This window comes from Salvelinus alpinus, chromosome 19 (assembly GCF_045679555.1).
Source record: "Salvelinus alpinus chromosome 19, SLU_Salpinus.1, whole genome shotgun sequence".
In the NCBI taxonomy this organism is placed as follows: Eukaryota; Metazoa; Chordata; class Actinopteri; order Salmoniformes; family Salmonidae; genus Salvelinus; species Salvelinus alpinus.
The window spans coordinates 30757467-30763466 of NC_092104.1; the positions used below are offsets into that span (position 1 = coordinate 30757467).

The following is a 6000-nucleotide window of genomic DNA, read 5'->3' on the forward strand; positions in this document are numbered from 1 at the left end:
CAAATCAATGGTTTTTGTTTGTCATACATTTCTGTTACCGTGGAATTGCCCATAGGCTACTGAACAATGGCAACAGTACTAGCATTAATAACTGGGCATGTCAAGGCCTTGTTGTCATTTTACAGACTTAAGATATTGCTATTCTGTTATTCTGACCCAAGAAAGCTATTAAATGTGGGAATGTTTGCTTACCTCCAGTACTTACTGAATAAATATGCTTCTGGAGAGCACCTGCTGACAGATGATGATGCTTCATGATAAATACCACTGAATATCACTTCAGTCAATTGCCCCATTACTGAGCTGCCACAAAGGAGAATAAATCTCCTAACATATATCGAAGCATGTCATTAGCTCTAGTAACAGAACAACAGAGGGTGAAGGAAGTGAAAGCAGAAAGTCAGGAAGGCTAGATGCACTATTGTAAAGTGGTTGTTCCACTGGATATCATAAGGTGAATGCACCAATTTGTAAGTCGCTCTGGATAAGAGCGTCTGCTAAATGACTTAAATGTAAATGTAAATGTAAGGCAGAGAGACAGGCAGGTCTCCTCTGCTCTCTGAGGTGGATCTGCAAATCATTTTGCTAGTTAAACATTAGCATGAGGGCTCTAAAGAAAGTCCAGCTACTTCACACTTTGGGTAAAGTGAGAGTGGCGATGTGTTGATTCAAGGCCACATGATATTTACATAAAGCCAGCCCTCCAGAACAGGCAGGGGAATACTTACATGCAGCCTAGCTGAGCCACTGACTCGGCATGATGGCACACGCTGGGATGAGTTGGCTACTGGTGGAGACTAGGGCGCTCTCACATTTCCATCAGCACTTAACTAATCCAAATAAACCCTGCATGTATCACAAGGTGTTTTTGTGAGATCCACACTGTGTTCAGTGCTGGCAGTCACAAATTAAACAAATTGATCTTATTTGGGGTTGAGGTGAATCAGATAGATATAGATAGCATCACATACCCAGTCCAAAATCAAATAACTTGCTAATGGGACTATTGTTTTACCCTCTTTTCTGACCTCTTTCTTTGTAATATACTGTATGTAGAACATATGCAAGAAAATGAATTAAATAAAACTATTCTTGCTTTTAGATTCTGTTAGAATAAATAAAGCAGGCATCCTGGTTCGGTAATGGTAGGCACATCTGTTATGTTTTCCATGTCAGCTCAGTGATAATGTCTCTTTCCACCATTAGCTACCAGTGATCATTTGGTTTTTGATTTTGTTTCCCATTAGCTGACGCCAATGGCGACAGCTAGTTATACTGGGGTCTGACACGTAACGGAAAAGACATTGCAGACAAAAGACTTTACAATTGACATACATTAACATGTAGTGTGTGTGTGTGTGTGTGTGTGTGTGTGTGTGTGTGTGTGTGTGTGTGTGTGTGTGTGTGTGTGTGTGTGTGTGTGTGTGTGTGTGTGTGTGTGTGTGTGTGCGCGCACGCGCGCATCTATCAGTTACACATACATGTCAGTACACACAGTAAACACAACAAGTAGGTCTCTCACCACAACCAAAAATAATGGTCTACTTTTAATAAGCTATAGGCTGTAGGCTACATTCAGATGTTTGTATTACTTACATTTATGTCAGAGCCCACTGCAGCGTACATAAAGATCCAAGGGGAGAGAAGAGGACCAATGATGAGTAGTGAACAAGTTGTAACACTGCATGGGGTTTGCTGAAATTACACTACACTGTCTGAAAGTCAACAATTGTGATGGGGGCACATTTCTCAGATATTATATAGAAACCAGCTGATAGAACCAGATTTTATACATCAGAAATCTGCTGATAGACGTTATAGCGTACAATACATTTACATGTAAATGTTCATCTGCTTATAGAAAACGCCCATAATAGCCTACAATTTCATATCTGGCAAAAAATTATAATTGTTCCATTTAAATAAATAAAATATGATAAGGTGCATAACCTACCTCAAATAGGAGTCATAAGAGAGTAATCCAAGGGAGAGTCGAATACAATCCGTTACCGCATATACGGAAATATTTGGCTGAACCTAATGGAAAGACGCAACTCTGAAATAAGAATCGGTCTGATACAGCTCTCATTCACAATCTTGGTCCGTGCTCCGTGAAAATTCCTCACAAAATGAAGAGTATAGATCCAGTGGTAGTCTAAATGTTGCGATAGGGTATCTCATGTATGTATTCACCATGACGTCCGTCCTCTGTCCTCTGTCACTGCGATTCTCAATCCCGTTACAAACCAATCTCTGTCTAGTTCAATAAAGCATTCTGTGGATGCTGCCACAAGCTTATTTACAAGGACAGAATCAGGCAGAATAGCATATGGTCCTTGAAGCAAACTCAATTATGTTGATGACGGTACGCAGGAGACGATCATTTCCGTACCCCGTAATCTGCTGTTAGGTCAAAATCGGTATGATGCAGCCAGCGTGTCACCGTGAGGCGACTTGTCTCTCCGTGTCCAGAGTGCCTGTCAAACAGCCCTGCGGATCGTGCACACCATAGCGGTAACTGCGCTCTGCGCTCCACACAGGCCGACAGCACTGCCTACTGTATTTAAAGAGACACAGCATAAAAGACGCGCAACCAAGGGCGCAGTGACTGTGGATTTCACTGCGCAGTTTTCTATTCCATATATGAAACATTATAAACCATACAGGCCACCCTGCACGTCAAACGAATCATGGTACATTTATCCTACAGTTTGAGCTATTTATGTACGTTCATGTCTTGAATTAATTATATGGGGCATGGGCAGGTCTGAGCATGGTCACCTTGACAAGATGACAGATTAGCTTCGACTATGTAATGTCACAACAATGCACCAAAACATTCTACCTCTAATTATGTTTTCATGAAAACAGGATTAAGTTCTCCAACATGGAATCTCTACAGTTTACAGCAATTGGCTTGAGAATCATACTAGCCTAATGAAAGTTAGGCTCGCCCGCTCTCTCACACTCTTTCTCTTTCCCTCTTTCTTCCCCTCTCCTTTATTTATTTCTCTCTCTCCATCTTTCTCTCTCTCTCTTCATCTACTTACATATTGAGGGGTGTTGCTGCCTTGAACCACAATGTTCAAATTTTTACTTCTCTTGAATTGAGTATTTTTCACCCACTCTCATCCGTCTCCATAACTACAATTTCAGCCATATGGCCCTGACTATAAATTGGATGTATTGGATAGAGCAGATACCTTCACTGCTGTTCATCTCATTTGAAGAAGCCTATACAGAGCACCACACAATCCTTGCCTCAGCCTTCTCAAATCCAAGTCCAGCTGTTCAGCTGCTGCATGCTTAACCGGCACACACAAGGATCTCTTAACTTAGTGGCTAGAGCTATCATATGCTCTGCTCAGAAACAAACCTTCCTCGAGTGTAAAACACTCTCGCTGATCACAGTTTGATCAGCCTCCCACTGCAAATGATGGCATTGGAATCAATAGCACAGAAACAGCATTAAGCAGGCTTTTAAAGGCCAGCATGCACCCCCCCCCCCCCCCCCCGCCCCACACACACACAAACACATAATGAAAAACAGACACAGACACTCACAGAACCAGAACATAAGTCCAATGAAATACCCCCTGAGCCAATAAGACCAGGTAAGCAGAAACTCAGGCACTCCATGCACATGAGTCATCCACAATACATGAAAATGAAAACAAATAGCTTGTGTAAGCAAACCTGTTTGTTAATCAGAGCTGAGCTGAGTAATGCAAAGTATGAATATTCTATGCTCTAAAAATATCTCAAAACATTTTCACTTGGATTAGACATCAAAAATCACACTTCTCTAATAGAACTATGACACGTTTTCCATGTAACCGACACATCAACATTATGCAGTAAAAATGTCTCGGTAGTTGAATAGTTAACCCAAGACCATCTCTGGACAATGAAATTGTTGAAATTGAGCTTAATTTAAAGAGCATTCCACTTCACAGCACGTCAACAGTCAACACATTGCACTTGTTATTGTTCAGTAATCAAGTGTGATCAAATGCACATCATTTAGTGGGGTGCGGGGCCGAACAAAGTAGATATAAAAGAAATAGAGCCTGCACATTTACATATGGAATTGTTTTAAGATGGTCAAACCATGAATCATTTAGATATTTGATTTAGAATTTTCGTACCCCTTTAGGTATCCCCCAAAAATATAAAACAATTATTTGATAAAATATTGAATTTGGCCTTTACTACTATAGCCCATAGAAATGCATTGAAAAACAAACACATTCATAGATGGGAAAAAATACAGTCAAAACATGAATTACATTTTTTTTACGGAGAACTTCATCGTGTTCATGTGAGTCTCTCCTTTCCCTAGAGTGGTCATATTCATTTGCAGGCCAAACTGTTTGGGCCCTACAGACGTTTTCGTGAGAAGACCGATTTTCAGAATGTCCCGTGGTCTGACAAACACCGCCATAGCCAGATGTGATAGATTGAGACGCATCCCATGCAAAAAACCTTAGATCTCTAGTTTAAATTGACAGATTTTTATGGGGATCTTTTTATTATGCTACTTAGACTGACGCACAGATGTGGGCACAGGTGCGTAAAATGACTCTTAAGGATTATTTAATTTTCAAACAACGTTTCGAATCAAACAGGGATCTTCCTCAGGTCATTTCACCAGAAGTGTATCACACCCATATTTATAGACGTAAGACAAGCACCTATTAGGGTGGTCTATACATATTTCAGATGAAATGGGCAGCACAAAAACAATAATATATATATATGGTTGTTACGTTTGGTGATGTATCGTGTCTTGTTTTGGGTTTTTCGCTGTCCAGTGTTTGTAACGAGGTTTGGGGTTTGTTTAGCGCCAGTGTTTTGGGCATTCACCCATGTTTTGGACCTGTTACGTTTTTGAAGGACATTAAAGCGTTTTCCCGTTCATTTCGCTCTCTGCATTTGACTCCTCACTCATTTCACTCACCCGTCGTTACAGAAGCCCGCACCACCAGATGGAGTCAGCAGGAGCAGCGACCACCCTTCTCCCCACGATGGAGGAGAGAGTCCTTCATCATACGTCCATCCTCCATCGCATTGGATCAGCAATGGATCAGATGATGGAGAGGATGGACCGTTGGGAGAGGAGTGGTCTCCCTACTACCCCACCCACCCTCCCACCAGCAACTCTACCATCTCCTCCAGCGGGATCCGGTGCCAGCGCCTTGCGCATCACGCCTCCGAGGGAGTACGATGGAGCAGTGGCAGGGTGCCAGGGATTTCTGCTACAACTCGATCTCTACCTGGCCACCGTTCGGCCTGCTCCCTCGGACGAGGAGAGCGTGAGTGTCCTCGTCTCCTGCCTGACGGGTAGGGCCCTGGAGTGGGCCAACGCCGTCTGGAACGGGCCCGACTCAGCGAGGGGTCACTACCTGGAGTTCACCCGCCATTTCCGGGCTGTGTTCGATCATCCCCCGGAGAGGTTGTTCCATCTCCGGAAGGGGACGAGGAGCGTGCAGGATTTTGCGTTGGACTTCTGAACTTTGGCCGCTGGAGCAGGGTGGAACAACAGGGCCCTGATAGACCATTACAGGTGTAGCCTAAGAGAGGACGTCCGCAGGGAGCTGGCTTGTCGGGACACTACGCTCAGCTTGGATGAGCTGATTGACATGTCTATCCGGCTAGACCATCTGCTGGCTGCTCGCGGACGTTCTGAAAGGGTCCTGTCAGTTCCACCTCCTGCCCCCCCCGCTCCCATTCCTATGGAGCTAGGAGGGGCTGCGTCTAGGGAGACCGGAGAAGGAGGCTCCTCCTGTACCCAGTGTGGCCGGAGAGGGCCCACAGGTGAGTCAGCACCACACTCTCCCAGAGCTTCCTGTTGGTCACATGTTTTTGTTAATCTGTTTTCTGAGGTTTTTCCCCTCTCTCCAGCATAAGGCTCTAGTCGATTCAGGCGCAGCGGGGAATTTTATAGATCGCGGACTCACCCAGAGGTTGAGGATTCCGTTAGTCAAGGTAGACCCCCCC

General features: G+C 43.9%; 1 protein-coding gene across 3 annotated transcripts in view; it reads right to left on the reverse strand.

The window, feature by feature from the left end:
* The window catches only part of LOC139545318 (sialate:O-sulfotransferase 2-like), a 97363-nt gene extending 94837 nt beyond the window's left edge, over positions 1-2526 (reverse strand). The window contains exons 1-2 of one of the 3 annotated variants that reach the window (XM_071352950.1): positions 1955-2526; positions 1597-1613 (exon numbers count right to left, since the gene is read on the reverse strand). The gene's annotated coding sequence lies outside the window, so the exon portion shown is untranslated. The remainder of the gene's footprint in view (positions 1-1596; positions 1614-1954) is intronic. The other 2 variants (XM_071352948.1, XM_071352949.1) reach the window with 2 other exon arrangements.
* Positions 2527-6000: the final 3474 nt, after the last annotated feature.